The following is an 18,438-nucleotide window of genomic DNA, read 5'->3' as shown; positions in this document are numbered from 1 at the left end:
TTGGTCTCGTACACATCAGATGTTATTGGTCTCGTACACATCAGATGTTATTGGTCTCGTACACATCAGGGGCCTGTTGCACAAAAGTAGAATTAAGACATCCGGGATAAATGACTCAGCTGAGCTCAATGAAGCCAAAACATGTGCGTCCAGGCTTAATTGGTTGCACAAAGACCAAGCCAGGATGAGCAGACACGGATTCATTAAGCCAGGTGAAACCAATCCTGGATAGGTGCGCTCACGGCTCACTCAAATAGACCCCGCCACAGATCACAGATTAACTGATTTACCATGGCAACTAGAGCCGCGTACTTTTCCCCGTCGGAAGCACAAATCCTCATGGAGGCATACGAGGAGGTAAAAGATATAATTAAGAAGAAAGGCAACACCGCCACAGTGATAAAGCAAAGAGAAAAAGCGTGGCAAAGTATTGCAGACCGCCTGAATGCGTAAGTAGTGCACAATTACACACTCACCGCTCCGCTGAAACATCACAATTACAATTCAAATATTTAATTCACATCTCCAAAAACGCAGTTGTACTGTAATTATGAAACGGTTAAATTTTTTATTGAAATGCACTGCAGATATGAGTGAAATTGTGTACAGTAAGTCCATCACACTGTATAAAGCTATGATAAATTATTATTAAAGCCTTACATTATTATTTAACGTTACTACGCTCAGTACGGTTTAATCTTAGCCGTTGTACTCTGCTTCTTATGTTGTCCACCGTTTTTTTTGTGTTTCTCCTGCTTTCATTAATGTAAAGCTGCTTTGACAGAATGAAACAATTGTGAAAAGTGCTATATAAATAAAATTTAATTGAATAAATAGATGAGCTATAATAATAATAGTCACTTTAATTTATATAGCGCCTTTCAAAGGACCCAAGGTCGGTTGCTCACTGCACTGCAAAAATGTCTTTCTTACTTAGTATTTTTGTCTTGTTTTCAGTAAAAAAAAAATATCTAAAAAACATCTTGAATATTTTCTTGAGCAAAATTACCTAGGAAAATAAGCAAAAAAAATCTGCCAGTGATGTGCATTGATTGGTGTAATATTCCTCATCTTATGATTTCAGATGGTCTGCAATGCTGACTGTGTGATCAGCAATGTTGTGGCAAAATGGCCTGGCTCAGTCCATGACTCCAGAATCTTTCGGGCCTCTGAAATCTATCAGTGCCTATCACAAGGTAAGCCACACAACCCCTATTTATAACCATCATGGCTGTGTCAAGAATATCACTGTGTTTATGAGGTAGTAATGATGAGATTTTGTGTTGACAGGTGAATTCTCTGGTGTGTTGCTGGGAGACAGGGGGTATGGCTGCCAGCCTTTTCTCCTGACACCTTTCACAGACCCCCAGGAAGCACAGCAGGCCTACAACCATGCCCATGCCAGGACCAGGGCCAGAGTTGAAATGACCTTTGGCCTCCTGAAGGCACGCTTTCACTGCCTTCACAAATTAAGGGTCAGCCCTGTTAGGGCATGTGATATTACTGTGGCTTGTGCTGTCCTCCACAATGTGGCCTGCCTGAGGAAGGAGAGGGCCCCAGAGTGCCACCAGCCATGGACTGGGACAATCCGGCAATCTTCCCTGATGACGACAGTGGTCGGCTGCTGAGGGACCAATATGTGTTGAATTATTTTAGTTAGTATGTGTGCTTTCAATTTTGGTTAAATATGTCCTGCGGTGGCAGAGGAATTTGGGTTTTTTGGGTTCGTTTTTTACGAATTTGGCCTCTTATGATGTTTGTGCGGTATACTGTGTGTAATACAAGGCTGCAGGAGGCTACTGCATCCATTCATTTGTCTGTTCAGTTGATGTGTATGGATTTGTCCTGCATTTATTTTAGTGTGCAGACATGCAGGGTGTGTTATATACAGACCTTTGAATGTGTATGTATCATTTTGTATAATATGCTTGGATTCTGTGCTTTCCATCTTGTAGTGTCACTGTGACTTCAGTTTCGAAAGGAGCTGATGGTTTACCTGCTTTGTTTTGTCCTTATTCAATAAAGGAACATAATGTTACACATTGTGTTTTATATTCATATGGAATGTGTATTTGTTTATATGACAGAGTACTAGGGCCACACTGAAGAAAAAGGATAAAGTCATAAATTTATGAGACTGGTTCTTTCTGCAGAAAAGCTACATATTGTTTTTACAGTTTTGATACTTATGACAATGTGATACTTAATATTCTGGCACATCAGCATGTCTTTGTTTATGAAACCATACTGAAGTACAATTTCACGAAATGCCCCGCATCTGTCATTTTAACAACTGTCCTCCTTTAAAACAACTGATTACAATATTATGACTTGTCTTTTTTCCCTCTGTGGCCCTAATATTCTATCATTTTATATATAGTCTATGGGAAACTGTAAATTATCTAATGATAGCAACATCTAAAAATCATTTTTATCCAAAATCATTGAAATTAATGATCACAAACGTTTAAATAATGACAGTGGGTCTAGTTATATGTGATAACAATGTATAGTGAGCAGTGAAATAACTATTGGTTTCCATTTGTGGTGACTGCTGACTGACATTAGGGATGAGATTAAATAGATCCTGGAATTTAGCCTGGTCTGGAGCAGGCTAGCTCCACAGAATAAATCTCCATGGTAATTTATACCATAACATATCCTCCTGCCCCCTATCCATCTTTAGTGCAACCGGATTACGGATCAATTGAGCCAGGATCACCAAGATATCCTGGCTTAATCCCTTATCCTAGTTTTGTGCAACAGGCCCCAGATGTTATTGGTCTCGTACACATCAGATGTTATTGGTCTCGTACACATCAGATGTTATTGGTCTCGTACACATTCAGCAGATGTTATTGGTCTCGTACACATCAGATGTTATTGGTCTCGTACACATCAGATGTTATTGGTCTCGTACACATTCAGATGTTATTGGTCTCGTACACATCAGATGTTATTGGTCTCGTACACATCAGATGTTATTGGTCTCGTACACATCAGATGTTATTGGTCTCGTACACATCAGATGTTATTGGTCTCGTACACATTCAGCAGATGTTATTGGTCTCGTACACATTCAGATGTTATTGGTCTCGTACACATTCAGATGTTATTGGTCTCGTACACATCAGATGTTATTGGTCTCGTACACATCAGATGTTATTGGTCTCGTACACATCAGATGTTATTGGTCTCGTACACATCAGATGTTATTGGTCTCGTACACATTCAGATGTTACTGGTCTCGTTCACATTCAGATGTTATTGGTCTCGTTCACATTCAGCAGATGTTACTGGTCTCGTACACATTCAGATGTGATTGGTCTCGTACACATTCAGATGTTACTGGTCTCGTACACATCAGATGTTACTGGTCTCGTACACATCAGATGTTACTGGTCTCGTACACATTCAGCAGATGTTATTGGTCTCGTACACATTCAGCAGATGTTATTGGTCTCGTACACATTCAGCAGATGTTATTGGTCTCGTACACATTCAGCAGATGTTATTGGTCTCGTACACATTCAGCAGATGTTACTGGTCTCGTACACATTTAGCAGATGTTATTGGTCTCGTACACATTTAGCAGATGTTATTGGTCTCGTACACAGCAGATGTTATTGGTCTCGTACACATTCAGCAGATGTTATTGGTCTCGTACACATTCATCAGATGTTATTGGTCTCGTACACATTCAGCAGATGTTATTGGTCTCGTACACATCAGATGTTATTGGTCTCGTACACATCAGATGTTATTGGTCTCGTACACATTCAGCAGATGTTATTGGTCTCGTACACAGCAGATGTTATTGGTCTCGTACACAGCAGATGTTATTGGTCTCGTACACATTTAGCAGATGTTATTGGTCTCGTACACATTCAGCAGATGTTATTGCGGGTGTAGTGAAATGCTTAATGTTCCTAGCTCCAAACAGTGCAGTAATATCTAACAATACACACACATTTAAAACGAAAATAATGGAATTAAGAAATGTATAAATATTAGGATGAACGATGTTGGAGTCCGTAGTATAAATACATATGTTGTGATAGGATGTAAAGACATGGACAGTGTGGATAGAATATATATATAGTATATCTGTAGTATAAATATGTATGTTGTGATGGGATGTATAGACATGGACAGTGTGGATAGAATATATATATAGTATATCTAGTATAAATATGTGTGATGGGATGTATAGACATGGACAGTGTGGATAGAATATATATATAGTATATCTGTAGTATAAATATGTATGTTGTGATGGGATGTATAGACATGGACAGTGTGGATAGAATATATATATAGTATATCTAGTATAAATATGTGTGATGGGATGTATAGACATGGACAGTGTGGATAGAATATATATATAGTATATCTGTAGTATAAATATGTATGTTGTGATGGGATGTATAGACATGGACAGTGTGGATAGAATATATATAGTATATCTGTAGTATAAATATGTGTGATGGGATGTATAGACATGGACAGTGTGGATAGAATATATATATAGTATATCTGTAGTATAAATATGTGTGATGGGATGTATAGACATGGACAGTGTGGATAGAATATATATAGTATATCTGTAGTATAAATATGTATGTTGTGATGGGATGTATAGACATGGACAGTGTGGATAGAATATATATAGTATATCTGTAGTATAAATATGTGTGATGGGATGTATAGACATGGACAGTGTGGATAGAATATATATAGTATATCTGTAGTATAAATATGTGTGATGGGATGTAAAGACATGGACAGTGTGGATAGAATATATATAGTATATCTGTAGTATAAATATGTGTGATGGGATGTATAGACATGGACAGTGTGGATAGAATATATATAGTATATCTGTAGTATAAATACATATGTTGTGATCGGATGTAAAGACATGGACAGTGTGGATAGAATATATATATTGTATATCTGTAGTATAAATATGTGTGATGGGATGTATAGACATGGACAGTGTGGATAGAATATATATAGTATATCTGTAGTATAAATATGTGTGATGGGATGTATAGACATGGACAGTGTGGATAGAATATATATAGTATATCTAGTATAAATATGTGTGATGGGATGTATAGACATGGACAGTGTGGATAGAATATATATAGTATATCTGTAGTATAAATATGTGTGATGGGATGTATAGACATGGACAGTGTGGATAGAATATATATATAGTATATCTGTAGTATAAATATGTGTGATGGGATGTATAGACATGGACAGTGTGGATAGAATATATATAGTATATCTGTAGTATAAATATGTGTGATGGGATGTATAGACATGGACAGTGTGGATAGAATATATATATAGTATATCTAGTATAAATATGTGTGATGGGATGTATAGACATGGACAGTGTGGATAGAATATATATAGTATATCTGTAGTATAAATATGTGTGATGGGATGTATAGACATGGACAGTGTGGATAGAATATATATATAGTATATCTGTAGTATAAATATGTATGTTGTGATGGGATGTAAAGACATGGACAGTGTGGATAGAATATATATATAGTATATCTAGTATAAATATGTGTGATGGGATGTATAGACATGGACAGTGTGGATAGAATATATATAGTATATCTGTAGTATAAATATGTGTGATGGGATGTATAGACATGGACAGTGTGGATAGAATATATATATAGTATATCTAGTATAAATATGTGTGATGGGATGTATAGACATGGACAGTGTGGATAGAATATATATATAGTATATCTAGTATAAATATGTGTGATGGGTTGTATAGACATGGACAGTGTGGATAGAATATACACTGCTCAAAAAATATAAGGGAACACTTAAACAACACAATGTAACTCCAAGTCAATCACACTTCTGTGAAATCAAACTGTCCGCTTAGGAAGCAACACTGATTGACAATAAATGTCACATGCTGTTGTGCAAATGGAATAGACAACAGGTGGAAATTATAGGCAATTAGCAAGAATTAGCACCCCCAATAAAGGAGTGGTTCTGCAGGTGGTGACTACAGACCACTTCTCAGTTCCTATGCTTCCTGGCTGATGTTTTGGTCACTTTTGAATGCTGGCGGTGCTTTCACACTAGTGATCGACATGAGACGGAGTCTACAACCCACACAGGTGGCTTAGGTAGTGCAGCTCATCCAGGATGGAACATCAGTGCGAGCTGTGGCAAGAAGGTTTGCTGTGTCTGACAGCGTAGTGTCCAGAGCATGGAGGCATAAATAGGAGACAGGCCAGTACATCAGAACGTGGAGGAGGGCAACAACCCAGCAGCAGGACCGCTACCTCCGCCTTTGTGCAAGGAGGAGCACTGCCAGAGCCCTGCAAAATGACCTCCAGCAGGCCACAAATGTGCATGTGTCTGCTCAAACGGTCAGAAACAGACTCCATGAGGGTGGAATGAGGGCCCGATGTCCACAGGTGGGGGTTGTGCTTACAGCCCAACACCGTGCAGGACATTTGGCATTTGCCAGAGAACACCAAGATTGGCAAATTCGCCACTGGCGCCCTGTGCTAGACATGATGAAAGCAGGTTCACACTGAGCACATGTGACAGTCTGGAGACGCCGTGGAGAACGTTCTGCTGCCTGCAACATCCTCCAGCATGACCGGTTTGGCAGTGGGTCAGTCATGGTGTGGGGTGGCATTTTTGGGGGCCGCACAGCCCTCCATGTGCTGCCAGAGGAGCCTGACTGCCAGTAGGTACCGAGATGAGATCCTCAGACCCCTTGTGAGACCATATGCTGGTGCGGTTGGCCCTGATTCCTCCTAATGCAAGACAATGCTAGACCTCATGTGGCTGGAGTGTGTCAGCAGTTCCTGCAAGAGGAAGGCCTTGATGCTATGGACTGGCCCGCCCGTTCCCCAGACCTGAATCCAATTCAGCACATCTGGGACATCATGTCTCGCTCCATCCACCAACGCCACGTTGCACCACAGACTGTCCAGGAGTTGGCGGATGCTTTAGTCCAGGTCTGGGAGGAGATCCCTCAGGAGACCCAATTTTTCAGTTTTTGATTTGTTAAAAAAGTTTGAAATATCCAATAAATGTCGTTCCACTTCATGATTGTGTCCCACTTGTTGTTGATTCTTCACAAAAAAATACAGTTTTATATCTTTATGTTTGAAGCCTGAAATGTGGCAAAAGGTCGCAAAGTTCAAGGGGGCCGAATACTTTGGAAATCAAGGCACTGTACATAGGAATGTCCTTGACTAGAACAGTTATATAGAATGGGGGTTGTCTTTAGTTCAGTTATATAGAATGGGGGTTGTCTTTAGTTCAGTTATAGAATGGGGGGCTTTACAGTTACCCAGGGTTGTCTTTAGTTCAGTTATATAGAATGGGGGTTGTCTTTAGTTCAGTTATATAGAATGGGGGTTGTCTTTAGTTCAGTTATATAGAATGGGGGTTGCCTTTAGTTCAGTTATATAGAATGGGGGTTGTCTTTAGTTCAGTTATATAGAATGGGGGTTGTCTTTAGTTCAGTTATATAGAATGGGGGTTGTCTTCAGTTCAGTTATATAGAATGGGGGTTGTCTTTAGTTCAGTTATATAGAATGGGGGTTGTCTTTAGTTCAGTTATATAGAATGGGTGTTGCCTTTAGTTATATAGAATGGGGGTTGCCTTTAGTTCAGTTATATAGAATGGGCGTTGCCTTTAGTTATATAGAATGGGGGTTGCACAAAGGTATTTGTGCCACAATACGGCTGTGGTGGTTAGTCCTCTACACTATACATGATTTAGCCACTTCTATCGTTGTCATGCCTTGTCTTCCTGGGCAGTATACAGCCAGGCTAGTGGCTGGTTATGTTGTGGGACAACTGCCAAGCAGGAGTGAAGGCCTGTTCACCCCGCTATCATCCAGAAGGATCAGTACCCGAGCCACTGCCTGTTCACCCCGCTATCATCCAGAAGGATCAGTACCCGAGCCACTGCCTGTTCACCCCGTTATCATCCAGAAGGATCAGTACCCGAGCCACTGCCTGTTCACCCCGCTATCATCCAGAAGGGTCAGTACCCGAGCCACTGCCTGTTTACCCCGCTATCATCCAGAAGGGTCAGTACCCGAGCCACTGCTTGTTCACCCCGCTATCATCCAGAAGGATCAGTACCCGAGCCACTGCCTGTTCACCCCGCTATCATCCAGAAGGGTCAGTACCCGAGCCACTGCCTGTTTACCCCGCTATCATCCAGAAGGGTCAGTACCCGAGCCACTGCTTGTTCACCCCGCTATCATCCAGAAGGGTCAGTACCCGAGCCACTGCTTGTTCACCCCGCTATCATCCAGAAGGGTCAGTACCCGAGCCACTGCCTGTTTACCCCGCTATCATCCAGAAGGGTCAGTACCCGAGCCACTGCTTGTTCACCCCGCTATCATCCAGAAGGGTCAGTACCCGAGCCACTGCCTGTTCACCCCGCTATCATCCAGAAGGGTCAGGACCCTTTAGCCACTGCCTGTTCACCCCGTTATCATCCAGAAGGGTCAGTACCCGAGCCACTGCCTGTTTACCCCGCTATCATCCAGAAGGATCAGTACCCGAGCCACTGCCTGTTCACCCCGCTATCATCCAGAAGGATCAGTACCCGAGCCACTGCCTGTTCACCCCGCTATCATCCAGAAGGGTCAGTACCCGAGCCACTGCCTGTTCACCCCGCTATCATCCAGAAGGGTCAGTAGTCTGAGCCACTGCCTGTTTACCCCGCTATCATCCAGAAGGGTCAGTACCCGAGCCACTGCCTGTTCACCCCGCTATCATCCAGAAGGGTCAGTACCCGAGCCACTGCCTGTTCACCCCGCTATCATCCAGAAGGGTCAGTACCCGAGCCACTGCCTGTTCACCCCGCTATCATCCAGAAGGGTCAGTACCCGAGCCACTGCCTGTTCACCCCGCTATCATCCAGAAGGGTCAGTACCCGAGCCACTGCCTGTTCACCCCGCTATCATCCAGAAGGCGAGGTCAGTACCCGAGCCACTGCCTGTTCACCCCGCTATCATCCAGAAGGCGAGGTCAGTACCCGAGCCACTGCCTGTTCACCCCGCTATCATCCAGAAGGCGAGGTCAGTACCCGAGCCACTGCCTGTTCACCCCGCTATCATCCAGAAGGGTCAGTACCCGAGCCACTGCCTGTTCACCCCGCTATCATCCAGAAGGGTCAGTACCCGAGCCACTGCCTGTTCACCCCGCTATCATCCAGAAGGGTCAGTACCCGAGCCACTGCCTGTTCACCCCGCTATCATCCAGAAGGATCAGTACCCGAGCCACTGCCTGTTCACCCCGCTATCATCCAGAAGGGTCAGTACCCGAGCCACTGCCTGTTCACCCCGCTATCATCCAGAAGGGTCAGTACCCGAGCCACTGCCTGTTTACCCCGTTATCATCCAGAAGGGTCAGTACCCGAGCCACTGCCTGTTCACCCCGCTATCATCCAGAAGGGTCAGTACCCGAGCCACTGCCTGTTCACCCGCTATCATCCAGAAGGCGAGGTCAGTACCCGTTTGCCTGTTCACCCCGCTATCATCCAGAAGGCGAGGTCAGTACCCGAGCCACTGCTTGTTCACCCCGCTATCATCCAGAAGGGTCAGTACCCGAGCCACTGCCTGTTCACCCCGCTATCATCCAGAAGGGTCAGTACCCGAGCCACTGCCTGTTCACCCCGCTATCATCCAGAAGGGTCAGTACCCGAGCCACTGCCTGTTCACCCCGCTATCATCCAGAAGGGTCAGTACCCGAGCCACTGCCTGTTCACCCCGCTATCATCCAGAAGGGTCAGTACCCGAGCCACTGCCTGTTCACCCCGCTATCATCCAGAAGGGTCAGGACCCGAGCCACTGCCTGTTCACCCCGCTATCATCCAGAAGGATCAGTACCCGAGCCACTGCCTGTTCACCCCGCTATCATCCAGAAGGCGAGGTCAGTACCCGAGCCACTGCTTGTTCACCCCGCTATCATCCAGAAGGGTCAGTACCCGAGCCACTGCCTGTTCACCCCGCTATCATCCAGAAGGGTCAGTACCCGAGCCACTGCCTGTTCACCCCGCTATCATCCAGAAGGGTCAGTACCCGAGCCACTGCCTGTTCACCCGCTATCATCCAGAAGGGTCAGTACCGAGCCACTGCCTGTTCACCCCGCTATCATCCAGAAGGGTCAGTACCCGAGCCACTGCCTGTTCACCCCGCTATCATCCAGAAGGGTCAGGACCCGAGCCACTGCCTGTTCACCCCGCTATCATCCAGAAGGGTCAGGACCCGAGCCACTGCCTGTTCACCCCGCTATCATCCAGTAGGCGAGGTCAGTACCCGAGCCACTGCCTGTTCACCCCGCTATCATCCAGAAGGCGAGGTCAGTACCCGAGCCACTGCCTGTTCACCCCACTATCATCCAGTAGGCGAGGTCAGTACCCGAGCCACTGCCTGTTCACCCCGCTATCATCCAGAAGGCGAGGTCAGTACAGGTGCATCAAAGCTGGGACCGAGAGACTGAAAAACAGCTTCTCAAGGCCAACACACTGACTCAACTCCAGCCACTTTAATAATGGAAATCGATGTAAAATATATCACTAGCTACTTAATATAATGTTTACATACCCTACATTACTCATCTCATATGTATATACTGCACTCGATACCATCTACTGCATCTTGCCTATGCCGTTCTGTACCATCACTCATTCATATATATCTTTATGTACATATTCTTTATCCCCTTACACTGTGTATAAGACAGTCGTTTTGGAATTGTTAGTTAGATTACTCGTTGGTTATTACTGCATTGTCGGAACTAGAAGCACAAGCATTTCGCTACACTCGCATTAACATCTGCTCACCATGTGTATGTGACCAATAAAATGTGATTTGATTTGATTTGAAGGAGTTCTGCCTTAAATTAAGTCAGATTGTTTCTCTCACCACTCAGCCCCCCACCTTACATTCCCTCTGGCAGACCAGCTGTGACCCAGTCCTCTCACCACTCAGCCCCCCACCTTACATTCCCTCTGGCAGACCAGCTGTGACCCAGTCCTCTCACCACTCAGCCCCCCACCTTACATTCCCTCTGGCAGACCAGCTGTGACCCAGTCCTCTCACCACTCAGCCCCCACCTTACATTCCCTCTGGCAGACCAGGTACCCAACCACTCAGCCCCCACCTTCATTCCCTCTGGCAGACCAGCTGTGACCCAGTCCTCTCACCACTCAGCCCCCCACCTTACATTCCCTCTGGCAGACCAGCTGTGACCCAGTCCTCTCACCACTCAGCCAGGCCAAGGTACCAACTCACATTCCCTCTGGCAGACCAGCTGTGACCCAAATCACTAGGAGAGAGGAAGAGAAGGATCGGGGGAAAGATGACTGCCCAGATGAGAAGACTGATAAGGAGTCAGTTTTAGAGTGGTGAATATCACATATCACATGACAGGAAGAGAGGGTTGACTGAACGAGTAGGAGCGAATGGCATTATAAAGCTGAATATCACATGACAGGAAGAGAGGGTTGACTGAATGAGTAGGAGCGAATGGCATTATGAAGCTGAATGTCACATGACAGGAAGAGAGGGTTGACTGAACGAGTAGGAGCGAATGGCATTATAAAGCTGAATATCACATGACAGGAAGAGAGGGTTGACTGAACGAGTAGGAGCGAATGGCATTATAAAGCTGAATATCACATGACAGGAAGAGAGGTTTGACTGAACGAGTAGGAGCGAATGGCATTATAAAGCTGAATATCACATGACAGGAAGAGAGGGTTGACTGAACAAGTAGGAGCGAATGGCATTATAAAGCTGAATATCACATGACAGGAAGAGAGGTTTGACTGAATGAGTAGGAGCGAATGGCATTATGAAGCTGAATATCACATGACAGGAAGAGAGGGTTGACTGAATGAGTAGGAGCGAATGGCATTATAAAGCTGAATATCACATGACAGGAAGAGAGGGTTGACTGAATGAGTAGGAGCGAATGGCATTATAAAGCTGAGTATCACATGACAGGAAGAGACTGAATGTTGGCATGCTGACTGACAGGAAGAGAGGGTTGACTGTAGGAGCGAATGGCATTATAAAGCTGAATATCACATGACAGGAAGAGAGGGTTGACTGAATGAGTAGGAGCGAATGGCATTATAAAGCTGAATGTCACATGACAGGAAGAGGGTTGACTGAACGAGTAGGAGCGAATATCACATGACAGGAACAGAGGATTGACTAGGAGCAAAAAGAGACCGCTCATAAAGAAGTTTCAGATGGCCAAGTTAGTAGTCTATAGACAATATGAATATTTTTATAGCTATTTTCATGTCATCCAACGAATGTAATTGGATTCAATGTTATGGTCAGATTACATGAAAACAGAGCTCTTCGGCCAGGGTTTGGTGTTGAAAGAAGGATGTGATAAGCAGAAAAGAACCCCCCCCACACCTACTGTAAAATATGGTGGTGGATCTTTGATGTTTTGGGGATATTTTGCTTCCATTGGTCCTGAGGCCCTTGTTAGGGTCAACGGCATCATGAACTTTACCCAGTACCAGAACATTTTAGCCAAAAACCTGGTTTCCTCTGCCTGCAAGTGGATCTTCCAGCAAGATAATAGCACACATATTTCACAAAGAAATTGACGACTAAATTTTCGCAATGGTTATCTCAGCCTCCTGGACCCCCCATTGAAGAGGACGGTCCATAAGAGCAGACTAGTAGACTAGTGGTTAGAGTGTTGGACTAGTAACCAGCAGGTAGTCTAGTGGTTAGAGCGTTGGACTAGTAACCAGCAGGTAGCCTAGTGGTTCGAGCGTTGGACTAGTAACCAGCAGGTAGTCTAGTGGTTAGAGTGTTGGACTAGTAACCAGCAGGTAGTCTAGTGGTTAGAGTGTTGGACTAGTAACCAGCAGGTAGTCTAGTGGTTAGAGCGTTGGACTAGTAACCAGCAGGTAGTCTAGTGGTTAGAGCGTTGGACTAGTAACCAGCAGGTAGACTAGTGGTTAGAGTGTTGGACTAGTAACCAGCAGGTAGCCTAGTGGTTAGAGCGTTGGACTAGTAACCAGCAGGTAGACTAGTGGTTAGAGTGTTGGACTAGTAACCAGCAGGTAGTCTCGTGGTTAGAGCGTTGGACTAGTAACCAGCAGGTAGACTAGTGGTTAGAGTGTTGGACTAGTAACCAGCAGGTAGCCTAGTGGTTAGAGTGTTGGACTAGTAACCAGCAGGTAGCCTAGTGGTTAGAGTGTTGGACTAGTAACCAGCAGGTAGCCTAGTGGTTAGAGTGTTGGACTAGTAACCAGCAGGTAGTCTAGTGGTTAGAGTGTTGGACTAGTAACCAGCAGGTAGTCTAGTGGTTGGAGCGTTGGACTAGTAAGCAGCAGGTAGTCTAGTGGTTAGAGCGTTGGACTAGTAACCAGCAGGTAGACTAGTGGTTAGAGTGTTGGACTAGTAACCAGCAGGTAGCCTAGTGGTTAGAGCGTTGGACTAGTAACCAGCAGGTAGACTAGTGGTTAGAGTGTTGGACTAGTAACCAGCAGGTAGCCTAGTGGTTAGAGTGTTGGACTAGTAACCAGCAGGTAGCCTAGTGGTTAGAGTGTTGGACTAGTAACCAGCAGGTAGTCTAGTGGTTAGAGTGTTGGGCTAGTAACCAGCAAGTAGCCTAGTGGTTAGAGCGTTGGACTAGTAACCAGCAGGTAGCCTAGTGGTTAGAGTGTTGGACTAGTAACCAGCAGGTAGCCTAGTGGTTAGAGTGTTGGGCTAGTAACCGGCAGGTAGTCTAGTGGTTAGAGCGTTGGGCTAGTAACCAGCAGGTAGTCTAGTGGTTAGAGCATTGGACTAGTAACCAGCAGGTAGTCTAGTGGTTAGAGCATTGGACTAGTAACCAGCAGGTAGCCTAGTGGTTAGAGCGTTGGACTAGTAACCAGCAGGTAGCCTAGTGGTTAGAGCGTTGGACTAGTAACCAGCAGGTAGCCTAGTGGTTAGAGCGTTGGACTAGTAACCGGCAGGTAGCCTAGTGGTTAGAGTGTTGGACTAGTAACCAGCAGGTAGCCTAGTGGTTAGAGTGTTGGACTAGTAACCGGCAGGTAGCCTAGTGGTTAGAGTGTTGGACTAGTAACCAGCAGGTAGTCTAGTGGTTAGAGCGTTGGACTAGTAACCAGCAGGTAGCCTAGTGGTTAGAGCGTTGGACTAGTAACCAGCAGGTAGTCTAGTGGTTAGAGCGTTGGACTAGTAACCAGCAGGTAGTCTAGTGGTTAGAGCGTTGCGCTAGTAACCGGCAGGTAGTCTAGTGGTTAGAGTGTTGGACTAGTAACCAGCAAGTAGCCTAGTGGTTAGAGCGTTGGACTAGTAACCAGCAGGTAGTCTAGTGGTTAGAGCGTTGGGCTAGTAACCGGCAGGTAGTCTGAATGGTCAGAGTGTTGGACTAGTGCAGGTAGTCTAGTGGTTAGAGTGTGAACTAGTAACCAGCAGGTAGTCTGTGGTTAGAGTGTTGGACTAGTAACCAGCAGGTAGCCTATTGATAAAGTGGTTAGAGCATTGGACTAGTAACCGGCAGGTAGTCTAGTGGTTAGAGTGTTGGACTAGTAACCAGCAGGTAGTCTAGTGGTTAGAGCGTTGGACTAGTAACCAGCAGGTAGTCTAGTGGTTAGAGTGTTGGACTAGTAACCGGCAGGTAGTCTAGTGGTTAGAGCGTTGGACTAGTAACCAGCAGGTAGTCTAGTGGTTAGAGTGTTGGACTAGTAACCGGCAGGTAGTCTAGTGGTTAGAGCGTTGGACTAGTAACCAGCAGGTAGTCTAGTGGTTAGAGTGTTGGACTAGTAACCAGCAGGTAGCCTAGTGGTTAGAGTGTTGGGTTAGTAACCGGCAGGTAGTCTAGTGGTTAGAGCGTTGGGCTAGTAACCAGCAGGTAGTCTAGTGGTTAGAGCGTTGGACTAGTAACCAGCAGGTAGGCTAGTGGTTAGAGCGTTGGACTAGTAACCAGCAGGTAGTCTAGTGGTTAGAGCGTTGGACTAGTAACCAGCAGGTAGTCTAGTGGTTAGAGCGTTGGACTAGTAACCAGCAGGTAGTCTAGTGGTTAGAGTGTTGGACTAGTAACCAGCAGGTAGCCTAGTGGTTAGAGTGTTGGGCTAGTAACCGGCAGGTAGTCTAGTGGTTAGAGCGTTGGGCTAGTAACCAGCAGGTAGTCTAGTGGTTAGAGCATTGGACTAGTAACCAGCAGGTAGTCTAGTGGTTAGAGCATTGGACTAGTAACCAGCAGGTAGCCTAGTGGTTAGAGCGTTGGACTAGTAACCAGCAGGTAGCCTAGTGGTTAGAGCGTTGGACTAGTAACCAGCAGGTAGCCTAGTGGTTAGAGCATTGGACTAGTAACCAGCAGGTAGCCTAGTGGTTAGAGCGTTGGACTAGTAACCAGCAGGTAGCCTAGTGGTTAGAGTGTTGGACTAGTAACCAGCAGGTAGCCTAGTGGTTAGAGTGTTGGGCTAGTAACCAGCAGGTAGCCTAATGGTTAGAGTGTTGGACTAGTAACCAGCAGGTAGTCTAGTGGTCAGAGTGTTGGACTAGTAACCAGCAGGTAGACTAGTGGTTAGAGTGTTGGACTAGTAACCAGCAGGTAGCCTAGTGGTTAGAGTGTTGGGCTAGTAACCAGCAGGTAGCCTAATGGTTAGAGTGTTGGACTAGTAACCAGCAGGTAGTCTAGTGGTTAGAGTGTTGGGCCAGTAACCAGCAGGTAGCCTAATGGTTAGAGTGTTGGACTAGTAACCAGCAGGTAGCCTAGTGGTTAGAGCGTTGGACTAGTAACCAGCAGGTAGTCTAGTGGTTAGAGCGTTGGACTAGTAACCAGCAGGTAGCCTAGCGGTTAGAGTGTTGGACTAGTAACCAGCAGGTAGCCTAGTGGTTAGAGTGTTGGACTAGTAACCGGCAGGTAGCCTAGTGGTTAGAGTGTTGGGCCAGTAACCAGCAGGTAGCCTAGTGGTTAGAGTGTTGGACTAGTAACCAGCAGGTAGTCTAGTGGTTAGAGTGTTGGACTAGTAACCAGCAGGTAGTCTAGTGGTTAGAGCGTTGGACTAGTAACCAGCAGATAGTCTAGTGGTTAGAGTGTTGGGCCAGTAACCAGCAGGTAGCCTAGTGGTTAGAGTGTTGGACTAGTAACCAGCAGGTAGTCTAGTGGTTAGAGTGTTGGACTAGTAACCAGCAGGTAGCCTAGTGGTTAGAGTGTTGGACTAGTAACCAGCAGGTAGTCTAGTGGTTAGAGTGTTGGACTAGTAACCAGCAGGTAGTCTAGTGGTTAGAGTGTTGGACTAGTAACCGGCAGGTAGCCTAGTGGTTAGAGCGTTGGACTAGTAACCGGCAGGTAGCCTAGTGGTTAGAGTGTTGGACTAGTAACCAGCAGGTAGTCTAGTGGTTAGAGTGTTGGACTAGTAACCAGCAGGTAGTCTAGTGGTTAGAGTGTTGGACTAGTAACCAGCAGGTAGTCTAGTGGTTAGAGTGTTGGACTAGTAACCAGCAGGTAGTCTAGTGGTTAGAGTGTTGGACTAGTAACCAGCAGGTAGTCTAGTGGTTAGAGTGTTGGACTAGTAACCAGCAGGTAGTCTAGTGGTTAGAGTGTTGGACTAGTAACCGGCAGGTAGCCTAGTGGTTAGAGCGTTGGACTAGTAACCGGCAGGTAGCCTAGTGGTTAGAGTGTTGGACTAGTAACCAGCAGGTAGTCTAGTGGTTAGAGTGTTGGACTAGTAACCAGCAGGTAGTCTAGTGGTTAGAGTGTTGGACTAGTAACCAGCAGGTAGTCTAGTGGTTAGAGTGTTGGACTAGTAACCAGCAGGTAGTCTAGTGGTTAGAGTGTTGGACTAGTAACCAGCAGGTAGTCTAGTGGTTAGAGTGTTGGACTAGTAACCAGCAGGTAGTCTAGTGGTTAGAGTGTTGGACTAGTAACCAGCAGGTAGTCTAGTGGTTAGAGTGTTGGACTAGTAACCAGCAGGTAGCCTAGTGGTTAGAGCGTTGGACTAGTAACCGGCAGGTAGTCTAGTGGTTAGAGTGTTGGACTAGTAACCAGCAGGTAGTCTAGTGGTTAGAGTGTTGGACTAGTAACCAGCAGGTAGTCTAGTGGTTAGAGTGTTGGACTAGTAACCAGCAGGTAGTCTAGTGGTTAGAGTGTTGGACTAGTAACCGGCAGGTAGCCTAGTGGTTAGAGCGTTGGACTAGTAACCGGCAGGTAGTCTAGTGGTTAGAGTGTTGGACTAGTAACCAGCAGGTAGTCTAGTGGTTAGAGTGTTGGACTAGTAACCGGCAGGTAGTCTAGTGGTTAGAGTGTTGGACTAGTAACCGGCAGGTAGCCTAGTGGTTAGAGCGTTGGACTAGTAACCGGCAGGTAGCCTAGTGGTTAGAGTGTTGGACTAGTAACCAGCAGGTAGTCTAGTGGTTAGAGTGTTGGACTAGTAACCAGCAGGTAGTCTAGTGGTTAGAGTGTTGGACTAGTAACCAGCAGGTAGTCTAGTGGTTAGAGTGTTGGACTAGTAACCAGCAGGTAGTCTAGTGGTTAGAGTGTTGGACTAGTAACCAGCAGGTAGCCTAGTGGTTAGAGTGTTGGACTAGTAACCAGCAGGTAGTCTAGTGGTTAGAGTGTTGGACTAGTAACCAGCAGGTAGTCTAGTGGTTAGAGTGTTGGACTAGTAACCGGCAGGTAGCCTAGTGGTTAGAGTGTTGGACTAGTAACCGGCAGGTAGCCTAGTGGTTAGAGTGTTGGACTAGTAACCAGCAGGTAGTCTAGTGGTTAGAGTGTTGGACTAGTAACCAGCAGGTAGTCTAGTGGTTAGAGTGTTGGACTAGTAACCGGCAGGTAGCCTAGTGGTTAGAGCGTTGGACTAGTAACCGGCAGGTAGCCTAGTGGTTAGAGTGTTGGACTAGTAACCAGCAGGTAGTCTAGTGGTTAGAGTGTTGGACTAGTAACCAGCAGGTAGTCTAGTGGTTAGAGTGTTGGACTAGTAACCAGCAGGTAGCCTAGTGGTTAGAGTGTTGGACTAGTAACCGGCAGGTAGCCTAGTGGTTAGAGTGTTGGACTAGTAACCAGCAGGTAGTCTAGTGGTTAGAGTGTTGGACTAGTAACCAGCAGGTAGCCTAGTGGTTAGAGTGTTGGACTAGTAACCCGGAAGGTTGCACGTTCAAATCCCCGTTCTGCCCCTGAACAGGGCAGTTAACCCACTGTTTCTAGGTCGTCATTGAAAATAAGAATTTGTTCTTAACTGACTTATTTAAATAAAGGTTAAAAAAAAATAAAAAATACAATCAAGTCCTTTCTGTCCACAATGAGACATCAGACACACATCAACTTGTGATTGGCTGGTAAATATGTTAATGTATATGTGTTTTGTCCCTATTTCTGTTTTTTAATGACATTTTTTCGGACTAACAATTAAAACGAATGACT

General features: G+C 45.4%; 2 long non-coding RNA genes across 2 annotated transcripts; both read left to right on the top strand.

Annotated features, from left to right (window-relative positions):
* The first annotated feature begins 238 nt into the window (after window positions 1-238).
* On the top strand, window positions 239-1,715 carry LOC127923640 (uncharacterized). Its single transcript, XR_008114935.1, has 3 exons — window positions 239-449; window positions 1,085-1,196; window positions 1,291-1,715. It is a non-coding gene; the product is annotated as an uncharacterized LOC127923640 (long non-coding RNA).
* Window positions 1,716-13,171: 11,456 nt separating this feature from the next.
* Window positions 13,172-17,535, top strand: LOC127923642 (uncharacterized). Its single transcript, XR_008114937.1, has 7 exons — window positions 13,172-13,324; window positions 13,442-13,558; window positions 13,910-13,987; window positions 14,066-14,221; window positions 16,408-16,602; window positions 16,759-16,992; window positions 17,422-17,535. It is a non-coding gene; the product is annotated as an uncharacterized LOC127923642 (long non-coding RNA).
* The last annotated feature ends 903 nt before the right edge of the window (window positions 17,536-18,438 follow it).

This window comes from Oncorhynchus keta, unplaced genomic scaffold, assembly GCF_023373465.1.
Source record: "Oncorhynchus keta strain PuntledgeMale-10-30-2019 unplaced genomic scaffold, Oket_V2 Un_contig_3029_pilon_pilon, whole genome shotgun sequence".
NCBI classification, from domain to species: Eukaryota; Metazoa; Chordata; class Actinopteri; order Salmoniformes; family Salmonidae; genus Oncorhynchus; species Oncorhynchus keta.
This window is presented reverse-complemented; position numbering and strand designations above follow the sequence as displayed.